Below are 22,209 nucleotides of genomic sequence, written 5' to 3' on the forward strand. Positions count from 1 at the left end.
GAGGAGGGGCGCGGGGTCTATGAGCTCCTCTGCGCCAATTTTGCGTCCGATCTGATTCAGCGACTCAAGGATCAAGGTGAGACTCTCCTTAAGGCTATGGGAAACATGGTTGAAGCCAACACCGAACTCTGAATGGTTTGATTTGGCAAGGGTTGATGGTGTTTGTGCGGGTATGAACATGGAGCTCGAGCAAGTGCATGAGGAGCACGTGAAGGACTCTACACCAATGATGGAAGGGTCGTCCACAACGTGCTCGAACGGTTCAGATACCGTCATTGTTTCTTCTCCGAGAAAAGAAGTTGACGACCCGTAGGCCTTCCACCTCCACGCGGCATTGCTCCGTCAGGCTTTCGCCCATTGCGGAAAATTCCCCACTGCTGCCTCCCGAGGCATGGCAAAGTTGCTTTTGGTGGTGGCGGAGTCGAGCCGGATTTCAGAGGAAAAGGTCAGTCATATGTTCCCCCTCCGTTCCGTGGTGCGCGTTAGTTGCAAGTATCTGGTTGAAACTCTGGTGCTCGTGATCTTGTGTTAGTTGAGGCTGGGGATGCTTATTCCTTTGGAGTTCAATCTGATTCGCCTCGGTTTGATGGTTCTAACCCTCGTTTGTGGTAATCTCTTTGTGAGGGCCAGTTCAAGTTATGGGGAACTCCATCTCATCAATTGATTTCATTGGCAACAACTCAGTTCGAGGGTGCGGCTTCGCATTGGCTTGAATCGATGCAGCGCAGGCAGCCACATGCAACTTGGATTGAATTTTATTGCAGTTTGCATTGTCGCTTTGGCCGAAATCAACATCAAACACTGCTCAAGCAATTGTTCCGAATTTCACAAACTAGCACGGTGGTCGATTACGTTGATGGATTTGCTGATTTGTATGACTAGTGATCCGCATATGAGGACACTTGATACGTCTCCATGTGTCTATAATTTTTTATTGTTTCATGCTATTATATTATCAATCTTGTATATTTCATATGCAATTTTATATCATTTTTGGGAATTAACCTATTAACCTGGTGTCAAGTGTCAGCTCCTGTTTTTCCATATTATATTGTTTCGCAGAAAACAGTACCAAAGGAAGTCCAAACACGATGATACTTTACGGGGATTTTTTCTAGACCATAAGGGACCCTAAAAGCTTCGGGAGGAGACCAGACGACGCACGATAAAGGCACAGGATCACACGGCGCGCCCCCTGGGGGGCGTCTGAACTTGTGGCCCCCTCATAACTCCATTTGACCTAATTCCAGGCCCGTAATTCCCTAAAATCCAGAAGCCACCAGAGCAAGACCTGAAAACAATTATTCCGCCACCGCAAGCCTCTGTTCTTCCACGATCCCATCTGGAGGCCTTCGTTGGTACTCTGCCGGAGGGGGAATCGGTCACAGAGGGCCTCTACATCAACCTTGATGCACCTCCGATGATGTGTGAGTAGTTCCTCGCCGGACCTATGGGTCCATAGCAGTAGCTAGATCTTTCTCTCTCTCTCTCTCTGGTCTTCAATACAATGTTCTCTTTGGAGATTGATATGATGTAATCCTTTTATGCGGTGTGTTTGTTGGGATCTGATGAATTGTGGGTTTATGATCAGATTGTTCATTGAAAGTAATTGAGTTATATTCTGAACTTTATTATGTATGAATGTTATAGCTATGTGATGCTTTCCGGTCTATGAGTTATCTTTGGCCAAGTTGATGATTAGATCTTCAGTGGAAGTGGTGCATATTAGTAGGTTCAATCTTGCGGTATCCTCACTATGTGACAGGAGGGGTAGCGAGACACGTATTTGTATTGTTCCTACTAGGGATAAAACGATGGGGGTTCGATCATATTAGTTGATCTTATTTTGTCTACATTATGTCATCGTACTTGATGCATTACTCTGTTTGTCATGAATTTAGTACCTAGAGAGGCAAGCATAAAAGCGCTCTCTAAGTGAAGTAATAGTAGTAGATGCAGATGGATGTCGGTTTGCTTGTCACGGACGTAATGCCTATGTACTAATCATGCCATGAATAACATCATAACTATGCGATATTTTATCAATTGCCCAACAGTAATTTGTTCATCCACTGTATTGCTATGTTCTTGAGAGAGATGCCTCTAGTGAAAGTTATGGCCTCGGGTCCATTTAAATCTTACTACTAAAACCCTAAATACCTTGTTGCAATTTATTTACTTTTATTTTACTTTGTAATTTATATATCTCCAACTATCAGATTTAATCCTTGCAATTAACGAGTACAAGGGGATTGACAACCATCTTGCCCATGTTGGGTGCAAGTATTTTCTCTTGTGTGTGTAGGTATTACTAAAGGTCGCTTGAGTGAATCTCCTATTGGTTCGATAAACCTTGGTTATTTACTGAGGGAAATACTTTCTAATACTAGATTACTTCACTCTTTCTCTTCAGGGAAATCCCACACACAAGTAGTAAGAAGAATTATTGGTGTCGTTGCTGCGGAGATTTATCAAACAACTCAAGGTCCCTTCATACACATTACCATTTACTTGTTCTACTTTGTACTTGCTTTTATTTTGCCTTTATTAGTCTCCTTAAAAAATCAAGAATTAAAATACCAAAAGTATCTAGTGTGCTATTTTGCTTGAATTGCCATTATATCTCAAGAAAACACTAAGTTGTGTGACTTCTCGAATATTAATAACAATGATTTTATTAGCACTCCAAATGCTCCTCCCGCCATTAGTGCGGAGTCATATGATATTAATGTTGCATTGCTAATCTTATTATGAAAGAACAATTTGCTGGAAATCTGAATGAAGATGTTGCCTCCCATCTTAATATCTTTGTTGAACTTTGTGATATGCAAAAGAAAAAAGATGTGGATAATGATATTGTTAAGTTGAAATTATTTCCTTCTCATTAAGGGACAAAGCTAAAACTTGGTTTTCATCCTTACCTCGCAATAGTATTTATTCATGGGATAAATGTAAGGATGCTTTTATTGCCAAGTATTTTCCTCCCGCTAAGATAATATCGCTTTTAAACCTTGCTCGTCCTTGAGTAAGAAGGTTGACTACCAAAAGCTCAATGCTACCAGCTCTAAAGCATTAATTGAACCAACCCCCAAAAGTGATATCCATGTTTATCGTGCAAGCATGCAAAACTTAACCAGCAAGGGAGTAATACAAGTTATCCTCTTAGTTCCATTGCCATGGAGGTCAAGAAAGAGGAAAATATTTTCGTGGAGCCCAAATTCCCATTGCCGAATGTTTAGAGAGAAGGTCAATATTATGTTAGGGACACATCAATGACAATCAAAGACAAAAGAAATCAAGCATCATCGATCGCTTCAAAAACACCAATCCAAGGCATACCAGGTACAATAGCAAGATTGTCTGTGTGAGTTATTCAACTGCTCAACTACCTATGCATCACTGAGCGCAAGCCTATGCCTCGCACTTAAGAGAAAGATAGAAAATAGTTGGGGTTTTGAGAAGTCAAAAATAAAGAAAGTCTTGCATCAACGCAGCTCATCACTAGGCAATGGGAAAGGCCTTATGATCGATGTTAACGCAAGGAGTAGGGATCGCCATGCAACTAGGATGCACATAGAGGTATGAATATGTGAACGCTCTCCGATGGACTAAGTGGGGGTGCATCCAACTTGCTTGCTCATGAAGACCTCGAGGTTTTGAGGGTACTCGTCATCAGAATATACATGTCAAGTTCTATAGTGTAGGTTCCCCACTAGTATGAAACATATGAAGCTCATGAAACATTCTACTTGACAATGCATGAAGTGGTGCTACTTTGAAGCACAAGCGTATACTAAAAAGGATAATGGTGTTGCTCCTTCTCTCTTGCTCACCTTTTTTTTTGTGGCACCTTCCTGGTGCATCTTTTTATTTTGTCCCTCTTTTTTTCTTTTTTCTGGTAGCAACACCTTACAATGATGAACAATACACTTTATAATGACTCACTTCAACTGAATGTAATCAAAACTCAAAACTAAAAACATGAGAGAAACTCTATATGATGAATGCCTCTGGCAGTGTACCGGTATGTGCAATCATCCGACATAGCATACACATAAAAAAGGACAAGACATGAAAATATGGAGCTAGCCAAACTATGATCATGCAAGGCAAATGAAAACATGACTCTAATCATGTAATGTAATATGATGGTAGTGCATGGCGATATGCTCGGAATGGCTATGAAAATTCCATGTAGGTAGGTATGGTGGCTGTTTTGTGGGGATAGGGTGTTTTATGTATAGGAGAACAAGAGAAAGTCCTCCCACGGGTTTGGATGTACCTACGAAGTATGTGCCAAGTCTCAATGTGTGAGTGGGAAATGCATAATGCCTTAGAGGCTAGCAATAAAAGATGAACGAAAGTGCAAAAGGCTTCGAACTTGTTTTAGTCATAAAGAACTCAAACACTACACAAGTACAATGGTGTCATGTTGCATAAGACTCAAAAGCTAAGTACCCCAAGGGGATAGTTTGGCGTTCTCCCTGTTGTGCGTCCTGGATCAACCAAAGATGTTGGGTTCATCGGCAAAACGCTTCTACAATCATTCAATCACTAATCAAGCCACCACCAAAGTCCCCAACTTACGTAATTATGTGAAAGAAAGGCAACCCTTCAAATGACTCCTTTATTGAGTTTTTGATAAAAGAGCATGGCAATGTTTTTCAGAAGATAACGAGATTTCTACATGCTAAGTAAACAATGCAACGCAAGCATGTCAAAACAGCAGGACACACTAATGCACAAAAACCATATGATCAAGAGTATTGCACAAGACACTACACATGCAAAAGTAACCTCCCCGCGCTTAGAACTAAACTAGGGAGAGTTACGAAAGTAAAAAAGAAAATGCAGTTATTAAAAGAGAGCGCGAAAAGTGGTTACTTCCCCAAACTTACGTCTAAGCAAGGGTTAGAAACTTTTATCATTGAGGTGCATATGACCTCTCTTTTAATGGACATGGACCTTGCTTCGTGCGATCTCCTTGTTGTGATTCAGTGGCCGCCCTCAGATAGAACCTGCTAGAGAAAAAAAGGAAACAAAATATTTTTGTGATTTTATGGGTTTTCACTTTTTTTAGTACAAAGGATTAGCAACACAAGTGATAGAAAATATTTGCCTCAACAAGATCGGTTCATCTACCTAAGCACCTTGCTTAAGTCAACAAACTAAGTCCAGAAGTCTTAGGTACTCCTAGTTTTGATGAAGGGTGAGTGAGATGAAATATAGACACAAAGTGTGCAGCTCATAGGTGCCTAATTAAAAAGTGAGATCTTCACTTAAGGTGAGAAACTCGATACTAAGAACCTTTTATTCGAGCCAGGTTTGTATAGGAAACTTTACCGGGCACTGGTTGGTGAAGTTCATCATGTTGAAGCAACCAAGTGGCTTGTGTGGGTCTTTTATACTGTTGGCACCATACTGTACATGTCATCACACAAGGTCCAAGCCCCTGCGAAAAAACATACAAATGAAAACATCGATTCGGTATACGAAAGTTTGTATACCCAACCGGCAAAATGAAACAAAGAAAAACATAGTTTCTAAAGAGAATTATTGGCTACGGTGTTTTGGAGGTAATTAACAGTAATTACAAAGCAAATGATCGGTTGGAAATCATCTTGTCGACCTTAGTCGTCGAAAAAGAATCAATTGGATGTGTTGTTGCCCTCATACGGGTGCTCAAACGACTAGTTGCAGTTGTATCAAATGTCGTCGTGCGTTTTGGTAGACAATGCCAACGTCTCCCTCTCATACGAGCCCATATACGAGTGCAAGTGCTCGTACGGAACACCATCTTTTGCTCTAGAATTTTCCATGTTGGGGTGGACTTGTCATACTGGCACACGTACAAGCGCGAGCGCTCGCATGGTACACCATCTCTTAGCTTTGTGGAGTGCTCCTTTGTGTCCGCCAGATGATATGACCACCCGTACGAACGTGTCTGTGAAAGTGCTAGTTATCGACTAGAGGGGGTGAATAGGCAATTTTTATGAAAGTCTTCAAAACACGAGGGCTTTGAAGACAAACAGTAGAAATGAACCTATTGATATGCAGCGGAAGGTAGACTACACTAGACAGGACATAGTCAAGTAAGCAATGAAGTGAAAGCACGAAGACTATCAGCAGCTAGGTAGTATGGATCAGTATGGAAGATAGTATGAAGCCAAACAGTAAACGATCTTCAAGCAGCGAAGACACTCAGATCATACAACCAAGCAATGACTTCACGAAGACAAACTGCATGTAAAGGGAAGGGAAGGATAGAACCAGTTGCTTGGTGAAGACAAGGATTTGGTAGACCAGTTCCAGTTGCTATGACAACTGTACGTCTGGTTAGGGAGGCTGAGATTCAACTCAGAAGACCGCGTCATCACCCTATTCCCCTTGAGCTAAGGACACCAGTCCTCGCCCAATCACTCTGGTAAGTCTTCAAGGTAGACTTCCAAACCTTCACAGACTTCGTTCACTGGCAATCCACAATGGCTCTTGGATGCTCAGAACGTGATGCCTAACCGGCTGGAGGATTCACAGTCCTCAGGTGTAACAAGTCTTCAGATGACGCGGACAGAAAGACTTCAGTGATGCCTAACACTCTTTGGCTCTGGGTGTTTTGGGCTTTGTCCTCGCAAGGATCTCTCTCTCAAATGCTTCGGAGGTGGGTTGCTCTCAAACGACAAAAGTCGTGCACTAACTCTGAGCAGCCACCAATTTATGGTATAGGGGTGGGCTATTTATAGCCAGGAGGCAGCCCGACCTGATTTGTCTGAAATGACCCCGGGTCACTAAGGAACTGACACGTGTCCAGTGGTCAGATTTCAAACACACGCGACAGCTTGACTTGGGTGAGGGAGTCCTGGATTAGGGGGTCCTCGGACAGCCGGACTATATCCTTTGGCCGGACTGTTGGACTATGAAGATACCAGATTGAAGACGCCGTCCCATGTCCGGATGGGACTCTCCTTGGCGTGGAAGGCAAGCTTGGAAATTCGGATATGTAGATCTCCTCCCTTGTAACCGACTCTGTGTAACCCTAGCCCCCTCCGGTGTCTATATAAACCGGAGGATTTAGTCCGTAGGACCAACAACAATCATAATCATAGGCTAGCTTCTAGGGTTTAGCCTACACGATCTCGTGGTAGATCAACTCTTGTAATACTCATATCATCAAGATCAATCAAGCAGGAATTAGGGTATTACCTCCATCGAGAGGGCCCGAACCTGGGTAAACATTGTGTCCCCCGCCTCCTGTTACCATCTGCCTTAGACGCACAGTTCGGGACCCCCTACCCGAGATTTGCCGGTTTTGACACCCTACCCGAGATCCGCCGGTCAGATTTCAAACACACGCGACAGCTTGACTTGGGCTACAAGTAAAGCTGACTCATCTAGCTCTAGATAAGATTTGCTCTCATTGTCTTTGCTCGAAGACATAGGATTTGGTTGAGCATCACATCAGTCACTCTGACTTTGTTCACTTGGACCCTACTTAACAGTACGGTGGTTCCTATGACTCAACAAAGAAAAAAAGGAAACTACAAAACAACTATGTCTTTGCACTCCATAGTCTTCATGTGAATGTCTTCTCATGTCATAATCTTCACTGTGAATATCTTCACAGACCACCATTGCCTTTAATGTCTTCACACATTTTTAGGGGTCATCTCTGGTAGGTAAACCGAATCAATAAGGGACTACTACCTGTGTTATCCTGCAATTCTCACAAACACATTAGTCCCTCAACCAAGTTTGTCGTCAATGCTCCAAAAACAACTAGGGGTGGCACTAGATGCACTTACAATCTCCCCCTTTTTGGTGGTTGATGACAAACTGGTTGAAGTTTTCAACGGGGATAAAAGTATGTGAAAGTTAAGGATTAAGACATTGTCTTCATAAGTAGCAAAAGGCTCCCCCTGAAGATGTGCATATAAGTAGTTTGCTTTTGAATGCAAATGCACATGGAAAGTTTTACTTTGTGGAGATCCTCTTCAACTTATGAAGACAATTCATCTTGCATATAAAGAGATAACGAAGATAATGACATGCATAATGAAAAATGGACGTCTACGGAATGGCTTCATGCGAAATTTATCATCGCATCACAAGGTAGCAGAAAAAGTAGCAGACGACCATCGAGTTTAAGTGTTACAACTCAAAGAACAGAATTGTTTCAAATGACGAGAGTTGTAAAAACTTAGCAAAAATAATGCAACCACCCATAAGGACCCGCTTGAAGACTATCAACTCATATGCTTCTCCCCCTTTTGTCAGTAATGACCAAAAAGGTTTGAAGACATAGAGTATCTACTCGTTCCCAGTTGGAGTAGATGATGGAGCAGGGTCGTCGTTGGAGTTTGGTGGTGCAAACGGGCCTGATGTAGTGTCGAGATGCAGTGCAGCCATGGTCGGTGAAGTGGCCTCGTCTTCTTCATCGACGACTCTCGCAACAACTGTTGCAGCTGAAGACGAATGTTCAGAGTCTTCAATACATGGCGTGCGACGCCAGCTTGCATTTTGTGGAGGCCTGGAATCAAACTTGAAATTCTCTATGAAGCCATCTTCGCGAAGATCGTCTTCAGAACAGAGCATTGTGAGGCTCTTCCAGGACCGCCGACAGGCTTCATGTGCACCAAACGAGTTCTTGGTGGCCAAGTTGCGAATGTGATTGACATCCACCAAGAGACTCTGCATCTGACGCTTTAGCCAGTCATGATGCTTATCCTGCTTCTGATGCAAGGCCACAAGAAGCTCTCGGTCATTGAGTACACGAGAACGCTTCCGAGGCCTTTGGGCAATTGTACTTGCAGTGGCTTCAGTGTTAGCACGGTGTGGCACTCTCATATTTCCAGCCAGAGGATAAGCGGGGGGTTGCAGCATTGGGGACAAGAATTCCTTCGATCGGTTGCAAGAAGCTTTAATGTTCAGCATTCTAAAGATGTAGGGGCTTCTTGGCAGGCTCGGGGTAGATGGCTTCAATAGATAGATCAACCTCAGGCAGAAAAACAATGTGGTTGCGCGCTGAGGGCTGATAGTCAATGGTGGAATGAAGCTTAATCAGGCGCATCACCCATGGACCATAGAACTTCAGGCCAAACAGACCAATCCCAGAAGCAGCAAGTTGTCTGATGAAGAAATCCTGGGTGTTGAATCTGATGCCATTGATGATATAAAATACCAAAGTCTTCATGGCTCCTTCAAGTTTAGCTTCAGAAGAATGTCCCTTGATCGGCCATAGAGTACGCCTCAGAATATGGTATACTGTGCATGGCAAGTACTCGAGGTCCTTCACAAAGAAGTCCTTTGGGTATTCAGTATCTTGAGGCAATGGCTTCATCATACTAAGCATCTGATCATGTTTGGTTCGGGCCTCTAAAAGATACTCTGCAGTTCATCTCTATGAAGCTGACAACCAGGTTCATATAACTCACCTAGAGTGGACAGGGAAGTAAGCTCGATAATGTCTTGAGCTTTGGCTTCGTGATGTATATCACCTGACATCCACTCAAGGATCCATGTCTTCGGATCCCTGTTGTAGCCACAAATATGGAGTGTGGCATAGACCTACAGCAGAAGCTCTTCATTCCAGTGTTCTTTGTCAGTCACAAAAGGAAGAAGACCAACATCCCTAAAGCAGTCAAGAGCTTCTTCAAGACAGGGCAGCCCAACTATGGCTTCATAATCCAGACGCATGTGTGGAAAGATCCGCCCTTGGTTGTAGAGGATGCACGAGTAATAGCTTCGCTGCTGATAACTCCAGAATCTATCGGATGAGATCTTTGGCTTCGAATAAGGATTCTTGGCGCTATCAAAGATGGTATTGTGCTCTCTGAAGCTATGCACGCTGAAAGAACCATGTGAAGTTGCAGCACCTGGAATCCTTGGCAGCCTAGGCTTGGGCTTCTAAACTTGAGGCCTTTGCTCCACATGATAGTCATACTGTGGTCCGGGAGCAGTGGGAGGAACCAAAATAGGCCATCTAACTGTTACAAGCTGACCACGATTGAAGGCATGTTCCATGGTGTGAGGCCTTGGAGGAGGAACGGTGCCATCCGAGATGATAGGCGTCACGGTGGCTTCAGTATCCACATTAGCTTCAGGCTCCAGATTGTCTTCAACCATGACTGAGTCATTGGCTTCAATGGCGTTGTTGGTGGCAGCCTCAGTGTTTTCAACCTCCATTTGTTCAAGGACTCGAGGGTTGAGCACGATCACATTCTCCTCGAGAATGACTTGATCAGTAGCTGGGGGTGTGGCAACTCTTTCTTCTTCTCTTTCTTCTTCATTATCTTCATCGGCTGATGCAGCCGGAATGTCTTCAGCAACTTTGGCTTCAGACACAAAGGCATTCACATAAGGGGTGGCTTCAGAAACACTTGACGTGCGACTGAGCTTTGTTGCACTTCCCCTTCTGGAATGCTCGACATGGTGACCTGTGGCCTGGGGCCTTTGCGAAGCCTACAAAATGCGAGCGACGCCTTCGGTAAGGAGTGGTCTGTACCATGTAGTTGTCATCGTCAAGCACCGAAGTGGTGACTTGAGGTGGTAGTGTTCTTGATGTCTCATCATGTACTGGGGTGTCTTGCGGCGCTCGGCCCATGAGTCATCCTGAGCGATTGGCATCAATGGACGACCAATGCTGATAAGTTCACTGCTTGTTGGAGTAGGCGATGATACCGACTGGGGCTCGAGCTGAGGAAGGACTACATCATCATCAACATTGTCTTCATGACCAATGTCTTCAGCTGTGATGGGGTCAGCAGCTGGAACTTCTTCACTTTCTGGAGCCTCTGTGGAAGCAGACTCATGGATCACAAGACGACGCTCTTGGTTGGTTGAGGCGGGAAGAGCAACAGAAATGGGTTCAACAATGAGGGGCTCGGTGGCAGCAGCATGCTCTTTCTTTGAAGACTTTGTCTTCAATTTCTTCTTGGATGGGGCATCATTAGAAGTATCTTTGTGCTTGCGCTTCCTGGCTTCGGCTTCAGCTGCCCTTGTTTTCTTCAGCTCTGAAGCTGCTGAGGTGACCTTAGGCTTCAAGATAGCCATACTGGCAGGGAAGACAATGCGAGGTTCTTCCTGCCTTGGTGCTTCAGTTTGAGCCGCAGCAGACTTCTTCTTTTGCTTGGCAGCCATCCTCGGGTCGATGCCAGGACGCCCAAGAGATTTTCGCTTCTCAGCTTCATTATGTGCTTGAACACATTTCTGCGCAAAGTACTTCATGCGCTCCCATGAGCCTTTGGCTTCTTCATGCTTCTTGTGGAATTGTTCCTTAAGATCATGCAGCATCTTCTTAAAGATCTGCACATCAGCCATGTTGAGCTTGGCCATATTCTTCTTGAAATGAGCCTTCTCATAATCAATCTTGTTCTTGAGCTCGACGATTTTTTGAGCCAGGGCCAAATCATTAGCAATGGCTCCGTGAAACGTGACGCTTATGTCCACAGGCAGCTGAAGGTCATCAATACTGATACTCTGGTCATCAAACCACTCATCAATGAAGTTGTTCAGGATATCAACGTCAAAGAGGGGCAGATCATTGAAGATCTTCGCCTCTTGCTTGCTCCTGATCAGCATCTCAAGTGCTTCATCACCAAGATCTTCATCACTACACAGATCAATGGTGTCTTCCTCGTTGGGCAGAACAACATCTGGAGTCAGTTCATGCCCAGAAATCTTCTTGGGCTTCTTGGTTTTCTTGGTCTTCTCGGTCTTCTTGGAGACACAAGACAAATCTTCAGACTGCACATTGGGTTCAGGAGGTGCAGTATTCAATGGCTTAACAGTCGAAGCTTTTGGTGTGGCAAAGGGCTTCAAAGCTTTTGACTTCTTTTTTCTTTTGCTTCGGTGGAGCAGGCGCATCTTCGGAGTCTGCGTCATCAGCTGATTGCTCCACAGTGGCCCTTTGAGCAGCAATGTGGGAGAGGAGCCCATCGAAGCTGGTGAAGGGGCCGATGACATTTGGATTGGCATCGCGAGTGCCATCTTGCCTAGGAGCAGATGGACCAGGGTTGAAGTTGAGTCCAAGATCCTTCTTGTTCTTCACAGCTGACTCCTTGGCAAACTGATAGTTGCGCTTAAAGAGATTGTCTTCACAACACTATAACATGGATGATGGGTCGACATTATCAGGCTTCGGTCCTCGGACCATGCATGGGTAGAAGCCTTGGGCTATAGCTTCAGGCTTTGATTTTGGCTGCAGATTCTTGTACAGTATATCACCCCATGGGCGCTTGATTGCGTTCTTCTCAGCATATTCAGCAGTGACGAAGTTGTACTTGAACCACTGTTCTGCCCAATATCTTTGAATCCATTGGATTCGGGTCTTGTGCTGATTGTAGTTTTCCTCATGATCAGTTTTGTTCATTTCATACAGATCCGGAGGCAGATCTAGAGCTGTGTTGCCTCTGCGCTGCCTGCCACCTTTCCTAGCAGACTTTTCTATGGCCATGATATTCAAGCAGATGGGCTTCAGAACAGTGAAAGGCTTCCGTCTACTGGTCAGACAAGAACTGGCTTCAGGGGAGTGAATATGATGTTGTAAGAACTCTGCAAATGAATGCAGACTATGAGAACCAAGGGATTCTCCCACGGACATGTACCTGTGACAGCATTAGAAGTGCGAGGGAAGGGGAAGAGGTCATATGCATTCTTAGAAGATTTTGAAGATAAATCAGTTTGAAGACATTGACCTCATAGAGCGAAGACATTCACTTATTTGAAGAGAGTTGGTTCCAGATTTGTACGAATCCATGAATAAGTACAAGTGAGGAATCTAACTAGTTATGAAGCATAAGTGAATATCCTCAGCATGATATGAGATGCAGATAAACCAGATCCAGATTTGGAAGTATAGAAACCACTTTTGGTTGAAGTGGATGGATTTGACGGATCAAAAAGACAGTAAAAATGAGATTTAATTACCGCTGACGAACTGCTAGACGAGGAAGAGTTAGAAGCCGAGCAGTTCAATCTCCCGCGCCCTAACTTGGCGGCGGAAGACACTTACGGCGGTGGCGGAGAGGACGAGGTCCGCGGCCGGCGTGAGGACGACGTTGAAGAAGTCGCGGCAGCTAAGCGCTTTGTCTCCGGTGTCGACGCGAGCTAGCGGAGGCGCTAGGGTTTGAGCGAGGTGGCGAGGTGGAAGAAGAGATAATGACCGCGCAGTGTGTGTATTTATAAGGAAAGGGACTGCACAGCGTAATTACGCAGGTGCCCTGGCGGTTCATATCTGAAGGACACGTGGCCTGCATGCAACTTATTGGAAGTTGTTCCATGTTCCCATGCATTCCTGGATTGTCGGGTGGTCGTTCCGGCTTCTCTGGTATTCAGGCAACAGGGATATGGCATTAAAAACAGATTTAAATGTTTGTCTCTGTGGCTTATGCTGACAAGGACTCAGTGAAGACATTTCACAGGTTTCAACAGAATGCATATGACTTGGATAGATAGAATTTGAGGTAGAAGCACAGAAGGGGTTAGGGTCTGATCACATTCACTTAGATAAAAAAAATTCAAGTATGAAGACATAGCTATAAGTGAATGTTGTAGAGGACAGAACACGCATATACTCAACATTGCGAAGATAAACCATGAGGTTAAATCAATGTTGAAGACAAACCAAATGCGAAGACTATGCATTCATGACGCCAAATGAAACATTTCAAGAAGATTTTGGTGGTGGCGTTACCCACCGTATAGGAAGTATTAGACCCAGACACGGCGCACAATTATCGTGGCGCTCCGAAGTCAAATTCCGTGTAAATGTATTCACACTTAGAGTGTATGTCTTCATTGATTGAAGATATACGTTACTTCATGTATTGCACATCTAAGTCATCAACATGCATAAGCGTTAGGATGTGTGTCAATTATAGGACATTTGAGGATTCTAAGATATTTAGCTCACACCGCAACTTGCAAAACCTTTTATCATCCAAGGGCTTTGTGAAGATATCTACCAATTGCTCTTCAGTGTTGACGTGAATGATATCAATATCTTCCTTCATGACATGATCTCTAAGAAAGTGATGACGGATCTGAATGTGCTTTGTCTTCGAGTGCTGAACTGGGTTGTTGGCAATCTTGATGGCGCTTTCATTGTCGCAGTAGAGTGGCACTTACTTCAGGTGGATGCCATAGTCCTTGAGAGTTTTCTTCATCCATAGAAGCTGAGCGCAGCAAGATCCAGCAGCAATGTATTCAGATTCAGCAGTGGAGAGGGATACACAGTTCTGCTTCTTTGAAGACCAACAGACAAGAGATCGTCCAAGAAAGTGACATGTGCCTGATGTGGACTTGCGATCAACCTTGTCACCAGCATAATCAGCATTTGAGAATCCAACTAGATCAAACTCTGAGCCCTTTGGATACCATAATCCTAGAGTTGGGGTGTAAGCCAAATATCGAAGAATTCGCTTCACAGCTAAGTGATGCGATTCCTTTGGTGCCGCTTGGAATCGGGCACACATGCAAACGCTAAGCATTATATCTGGCCTCGATGCACATAAATAGAGCAAAGAACCAATCATGGAGCGATATACCTTTTGATCGAACTCTTTACCATTGTCGTCGGGGCCCAGATGACTTTTGGTTGGCATTGGCGTTGTGTACCCTTTGCAGTCTTGCATTCCAAACTTCTTACGGCAACCTTTGAGGTATTTCTCTTGTGATATGAAGATGCCATTGCTCTGTTGGCGGATTTGAAGACCAAGGAAGAATTTTAGGTCACCCATCATGGACATCTGATATTGCTCTTGCATCATGTGCCCAAACTCATCATTGTATCTCTTGTCGGTGCAGCCGAAGATAATGTCATCCACATACATTTGGCACACAAACAGTTCACCATCATATGTCTTCGTGAAGAGTGTGGGATCCAGGGGACCAGGTTTGAAGCCTTTGCTCTTCAGGAAGTCTTTGAGTGTGTCATACCAAGCGCGAGGGGCTTGTTTGAGGCCATACAGTGCCTTGTTGAGCTTGTATACCATGTCAGGATGCTTTGGGTCTTCAAAACCAGGTGGTTGTGCAACATACACTTCTTCTTCAATTTTGCCATTGAGAAAGGCACTCTTTACATCCATTTGATACAGAAGGATGTTGTGATGGTTCGCATAGGCTAGCAATATGCGAATGGCTTCAAGCCTAGCCACCGGAGCAAATGTTTCATCGAAGTCAATCCCTTCAACTTGAGTGTAACCTTGAGCAACGAGACGAGCCTTGTTTCTGACGACTTGACCATGCTCATCTTGTTTGTTGCGATAGATCCATTTGATGCCTATGATATTGTGCTTGCAAGCATCAGGACGTTTTACTAGTTCCCAAACATTGTTCAGCTCGAACTGTTGAAGCTCTTCTTGCATAGCTTGGATCCATTCAGGTTCCATGAAGGCTTCATCAACTTTCTTGGGTTCAGATATAGAGACAAATGCAAAGTGCCCACAGAAATTTGCTAACTGTGTTGCTCTTAAACGAGTGAGTGGACCAGGTGCATTGATGCTATCAATTATCTTCTCAATATGTACTTCATTTGCAACACGAGGATGAACTGGACGAGGATTTTGCTCTTGGTGATCTTTGTCTTTGTTTTCAGCATTGACTTCAGACTGAGTAGTGTCTTCGGGTTGATTAGGTGCAGAAATGATGATTTCTTCTTCAGCCTGTGCCTCAGAAGGTATGATTTCTCCAGTACCCATAAGCTTGATAGATTCACTTGGTGAGGCTTCATCTAGCACATTTGGCAGGTGCTCTCTTTGTGAGCCGTTAGTCTCATCGAACCGCACATCCACAGTTTCAACCACTTTATAGTGAAAGAGGTTGAAGACTCTATAGGAGTGCGAATCCTTTCCGTAGCCAAGCATAAAACCTTCATGTGCTTTCGGTGCAAATTTTGAAGTGTGATGTGGATCCTTGATCCAGCACCTAGCACCAAATACTCTGAAGTAGCTGACGTTTGGCTTCTTACCAGTTAGGAGCTCATAGGATGTCTTCTTTAGAAGCTTGTGAAGATAAACACAGTTGATGACGTGGCATGCAGTATCAATGGCTTCAGGCCAGAACTTTCTTGGTGTCTTGTACTCATCAAGCATCGTCCGGGCCATCTCAATGAGGGTTCTGTTCTTGCGCTCCACGATGCCATTCCGCTGAGGTGTGTATGGAGCTGAGAACTCATGTGTGATGCCCAATGTATCAAGATAAGTGTCGAGGCCGGTGTTCTTGAATTCTGTGCCATTGTCACTTCTGATGTGCTTGATCTTGATGCCATAGTTCGTCATGGCATGATTGGCGAATCGTCTGAAGACATCCTGCACTTTATTCTTATAGAGGATTATGTGCACCCATGTATATCTTGAGTAATCATCAACAATGACGAAGCCATAGAGGCAAGCAGTGGTAGTAAGTGTAGAGTAGTGAGTAGGGCCAAATAAGCCCATGTGAAGCAGCTCGAAGGGACGAGTCGTCGTCATGATTGTCTTCGAGGGATGCTTGGCCCTAGTCATCTTTCCAGCTTCGCAGGCACTACATAGATGATCCTTCTTGAACTTGACGCCCTCGATGCCTACGACACGCTTCTTCTTCGCGAGAGTGTTCAAGTTCCTCATGCCAGCATGCCCTAGCCTCCGATGCCAGAGCCAGCATTCTGAAGCTTTTGCTAGAAGACACACGACCAACTGTGGTCCTGCTGAGAAATCTACCATATACAGATCGTCTTTTCGATACCCTTCAAAGACTAGAGATTTGTCAGATTCCATAAGCACAAGGCAACGATATTTTCCAAATATCACAATCATGTTCAGATCGCAAAGCATTGAGACAGACATTAAGTTGAAACCAAGGGATTCAACAAGCATCACTTTATCCATGTGCTGATCCTTTGAGATTGCAACTCTACCTAGACCCAATACCTTGCTTTTACCAGTGTGAGCAAATGTGATGTGACTCTTGTCAGACGGACATAGGGTTGCATCCATGAGAAGACTTCGATCACCAGTCATGTGGTTAGTGCATCCACTGCCCATAATCCATTCTGAAGCCTTTGGTGTCATACCCTACAGTGCAGTTTGGGGGATAGGCTTCACCAAGGGTATTGTGAAGCATAAACATTTGACGAACAAGCGGATTATGGAAGTTCAAATCTTAGTTAGGATAAACAGGATGTTTGTCAAGGAATCCCGGGATGAAATACATAGTAAGACCTTTTGGCATTTTATCTTTCGTCCCACAAGATGTTTTAGGTCCCCAGCATAAGCATCAGAAGCCTTTGATATCCTGCTGGAGACCTTTTCCTGCAAAAGATAGTTAATTTTTCTTAACCACCCACATCTTTAGGGGTGGCTTAGAAGCAATGAGTCTAAGTGCAACATCTGAGAACTTCGGCTTTGGAGCCCTAGCAAATAGCCTTGCAGGAGGTGAATAATACTCATAAGAATAAGCAGAAAAGTTCTTGGTCTTATGAACATAGCGGTTGGATGAAACACACTCATATTCATTAAGTCCGAGTATGGTTTCCCTGCAAAACATTGGCGTTAGGGGGACTTTGGTGAGTCCTCTGTCTGTATGAAGCCTTTGGACCATATGAAGCCTTTGGTCTGGGGTTTGTCTTCTTCCTAGGTGGTGTCATGATGACATTCACAGGAAGTTTCTCAAGACAACTTTTGGGCACCCAGATCTTCTTCAAAGGTGGCCCATTCCTGCAGTTAGTACCAATATACCTGGCAAACACTTCACCATTCTGATTCTTAAACAATTTATAGTTTGCATTAAAGGATTCATCAATGATAATCGGGTTAGCACAAGTGAAGCCAGATAAAGTAGATGGATCCACTGAAGGTCCCTTTGCAGCAACCCATGTGGTTTTGGGGTACTGCTCAGACTTCCAGTAAGAGCCATCAACATTCATTTTCCTCTCGAACCCAACACCCTCTTTCCTAGGGTTTCGGTTCAGAATCTGTTTCTTGAGGACATCACATAGTGTCTGATGCCCTTTGAGACTTTTGTACATTCCTGTTTCAAGCAATGTCTTCAACCTGGCATTCTCATCAGCAATAGTAGTGGTATCCTCAGCAGAGGGGTTAGTTACCACATCAGCAGTTGAAGATATTGCAACAGTAGCAGTAGTAGAACATTCAGCAACAGAGACGTCATTATCACGCTCAAGACATTTTAGACATGGTGGTTCAAACCCTTCCTGAGCGGAACTGATCTGTTGAGCGCGGAGTGACTCATTCTCCTTTTGAAGATCTTCATGAGTCGATCTCAACTTCTCAAGTTCTTGCTTCCTTTGAAGATAATCATAGGAGAGCTTTTCATGAGTAGTCGAGAGCGTTTCATGACGACTTTCAAGTTCCTCGTACTTAACATGAAGATTTTTAATGTCTTCAATTAAGGACTGAGTTCGGGTCATTTCCGCGTCCAACAGGTCATCGCTTTTGTCTAGCAACTTTTGAATATGTTCCATAGCAGTTTGTTGTTCAATTGCAATTTTAGCAAGTGTTTTGTAGCTAGGTTTAGATTCACATTCAGAGTCATCTTCACTTGATGTTTGAAAGTAAGCATCGCGTGAGTTTACCTTGGCACCTCGTGCCATGAAGCAGTAGGTGGGAGCAGGGTCATCCTCATCATTAGCATCAGCGTTGGTGACGAGGCCATTGTCTTCAGTGTTGAAGATGGACTTGGCGATATAGGCTGAAGCTAGAGCCAGGCTTGCCACGCCTGAATCGGACTTCTCCTCATACTCCACCTCCGCCTCCTCAGAAGCAGACTCCGCCTCTGAATCCATCTCCTTGCCAACAAATGCACGAGCCTTTCTTGATGAGCTCTTCTTGTGTGATGAACACTTTGATGAAGACTTCGAAGAAGACTTTGAGGATTTCTTCTTCTTCTTGTCATCCGAATCATATTCCTTGCTCTTCTTCTTCTTCTTGGTCTCATTGTCCCACTGTGGACACTCAGAGATGTAGTGACCAAGTTTCTTGCATTTGTGGCATGTTCTCTTCTTATGGTCACGAGTGGAAGCTTCATCATTTCTTGAGCTGGATCTTGAAGACTTTCTGAAGCCTTTCTTCTTGGTGAACTTCTGGAACTTCTTCACAAGCATAGCAAGCTCTTTTCCAATGTCTTCAGGATCCTCAGAACTGCAGTCAGATTCTTCTTCAGATGAGGAAACAACCTTTGCCTTCAAAGCACGAGTTTGGCCATAGTTGGGACCATAGATATCTCTCTTCTCAGATAACTGGAACTCATGTGTGTTGAGCCTATCAAGTATGTCAGACGGATCGAGAATCTTGAAGTCAGGGCATTCTTGAATCATCAGGGCCAGGGTGTCGAATAAGCTGTCAAGTGATCTCAGGAGCTTCTTGACGATTTCATGCTTGGTGATCTCAGTGGTGCCGAGTGCGCGAAGCTCATTTGTGATATCAGTGAGGCGATCAAACGTGAGCTGGACATTCTCATTGTCATTTCTCTTGAAGCGGTTGAAGAGGTTGCGAAGAACATCAGTCCTTGAGTCTCTCTGGGTTGATACCCCTTCGTTGACCTTGGAGAGCCAGTCCCAGACCAGCTTCGCAGCTTCCAGAGCACTCACACGGCCATACTGTCCTTTGGTCAGATGACCACATATGATGTTCTTGGCTGTCGAGTCCAGTTGAATGAACCTCTTGACATTAGTAGCGGTGACACCTTCACCGACCTTGGGAATGCTGTTCTTGATGACATACCAGAGGTCGACATCAATGGCTTCAAGATGCATACACATCTTATTCTTCCAGTAGGGGTAATCAGTGCCATCGAAGACAGGGCACGCAGCGGAGACCTTGATTATCCCTGCAGTCGACATAGCTAAAACTCCAAGTGGTTAAACTGAATCACACAGAACAAGGGAGCACCTTGCTCTAGTACCAATTGAAAGTGCTAGTTATCGACTAGAGGGGGGTGAGTAGGCGATTTTTAATGAAGTCTTCAAAACACGAGGGCTTTGAAGACAAACTGTAGAAATGAACCTATTGATATGCAGCGGAAGGTAGAATACACTAGACAGGCCATAGTCAAGTAAGCAATGAAGTGAAAGCACAAAGACTATTAGCAGCCAGGTAGTATGGATCAGGATGGAAGATAGTATGAAGCCAAACAGTAAACAGTCTTCAAGCAGTGAAGACACTCAGATCATACAACCAGGCAATGACTTCATGAAGACAAATTGTATGTAAAGGGAAGGGAAGGATAGAACCAGTTGCTTGGTGAAGACAAGGATTTGGTAGACCAGTTCCAGTTGCTGTGACGACTGTACGTCTGGTTAGGGAGGTTGAGATTCAACTCAGAAGACCGCATCTTCACCTTATTCCCCTTGAGCTAAGGACACCCAGTCCTCGCCCAATCACTCTGGTAAGTCTTCAAGGTAGACTTCCAAACCTTCACAGACTTCGTTCACTGGCAATCCATAATGGCTCTTGGATGCTCAGAATGTGACGCCTAACCGGCTAGAGGATTCACAGTCCTCAAGTATAACAAGTCTTCAGATCACGCGGACAGAAAGACTTCAGTGATGCCTAACACTCTTTGGCTCTGGGTGTTTTGGGCTTTGTCCTCGCAAGGATCTCTCTCTCAAATGCTTCGAAGGTGGGTTGCTCTCAAATGACAAAAGCCGTGCACTAACTCTGAGCAGCCACCAATTTATGGTGTAGTGGGTGCGCTATTTAGGGCCAGTTTGGTTGGCACCCTGGCCATCTCGTGCCTGGCCATAAGTTTCCCTGGAATCTGCCTGGCATCCGTTTGGATTGCGTCCTGAACAATCGAACGAGTGCCTGGCCGGAGCAAGCGTGGAATCGTCATTAGCCTGGGGTTAACTGTGGCAACATCGTTAGCCTGGCCCAGGCTATCTCTTTCGGATGCCTGGTGCATGCCTGGCTGTGGATCAATACTAACATATTTGGCTGGGCTGGTGGGCTCCATACCAGTATAGATTATTAACACTAAAAAAATATTTCTTACACTTTTTCAGTCCAGGCTGCCAACCAAACAGACCTCTCCCATGCTAGCCTGCCCAGGCAGAAAACACAAAGTTTTCAGGCGCAACTCAGGCACATATTTTCTCCAGGCACGGTGGTGAGGATGCAAACCAAACTGGCCCTTATAGCTAGGAGGCAACCCGACCTGATTTGTCCGAAATGACCCTGGGTCACTAAGGAACTGACATGTGTCCAACGGTCAGATTTCAAACACATGCGGCAGCTTGACTTGGGCTACAAATAAAGCTGACTCATCCAGCTCTAGATAAGATTTGCTCTCATTGTCTTCGCTCGAAGACATAGGATTTGGTTGAGCATCACATCAGTCAGACTGACTTTGTTCACTTGGACCCCACTTAACAGTATGGTGGTTCCTATGACTCAACAAAGAAAAAAAAGGAAACTACGAAACAACTATGTCTTCGCACTCCATAGTCTTCATGTGAATGTCTTCTCATGTCATAATCATCACTGTGAATATCTTCACAGACCACCATTGTCTTTAATGTCTTCACACATTTTTAGGGGTCATCTCTGGTAGGTAAACCGAATCAATAAGGGACTACTACCTGTGTTATCCTGCAATTCTCACAAACACATTAGTCCCTCAACCAAGTTTGTCGTCAATACTCCAAAACCAACTAGGGGTGGCACTAGATGCACTTACAGTCTGCTCGTATGATAGGTCGTCCTTTGCTCTGGTACTCTTCTTACTTGCGGCCAAGAGCTCATATGAGTGCCTGTGCGACTGGGACGGCCGCATGGAACGTCGTATTTTCTCCTAAAGCTGTAGAAATGCACAAAACTTTATGTGCTCCCTCCTCATGTTAGGCACATAGCAAATTAGCAATAAAAGTAGGAGGAGGTATGCAACAAAATAAAGGCTACCGACATGCTATAAATTTTACCAACGAAAACAACATGAAACCAACTCAAATAGCAACTACTCAAAATAAAACAAAAGTGCCAATGCAATCATGAATGCATCTAGACTCAAGACACAAAGCTAAGAAAGACACCTACGGACATCCGGGTTACCATCCTGGCAGTGCTTTCTTTATAGCCATATAGCTAGGCTTCGGTGCTCCATGAGGTCATCCACCCGAATACTAAGGGATATCAACCCCGAGCATGAGACCTACCTCCGACCGGGGTTTGGAGCATTGTAGGGACCGAGAGTATATCAACCAAAGGGGGTGATTGGGAGATT

Source organism: Triticum aestivum, chromosome 7D (genome assembly GCF_018294505.1).
Source record: "Triticum aestivum cultivar Chinese Spring chromosome 7D, IWGSC CS RefSeq v2.1, whole genome shotgun sequence".
NCBI lineage: Eukaryota > Viridiplantae > Streptophyta > Magnoliopsida > Poales > Poaceae > Triticum > Triticum aestivum.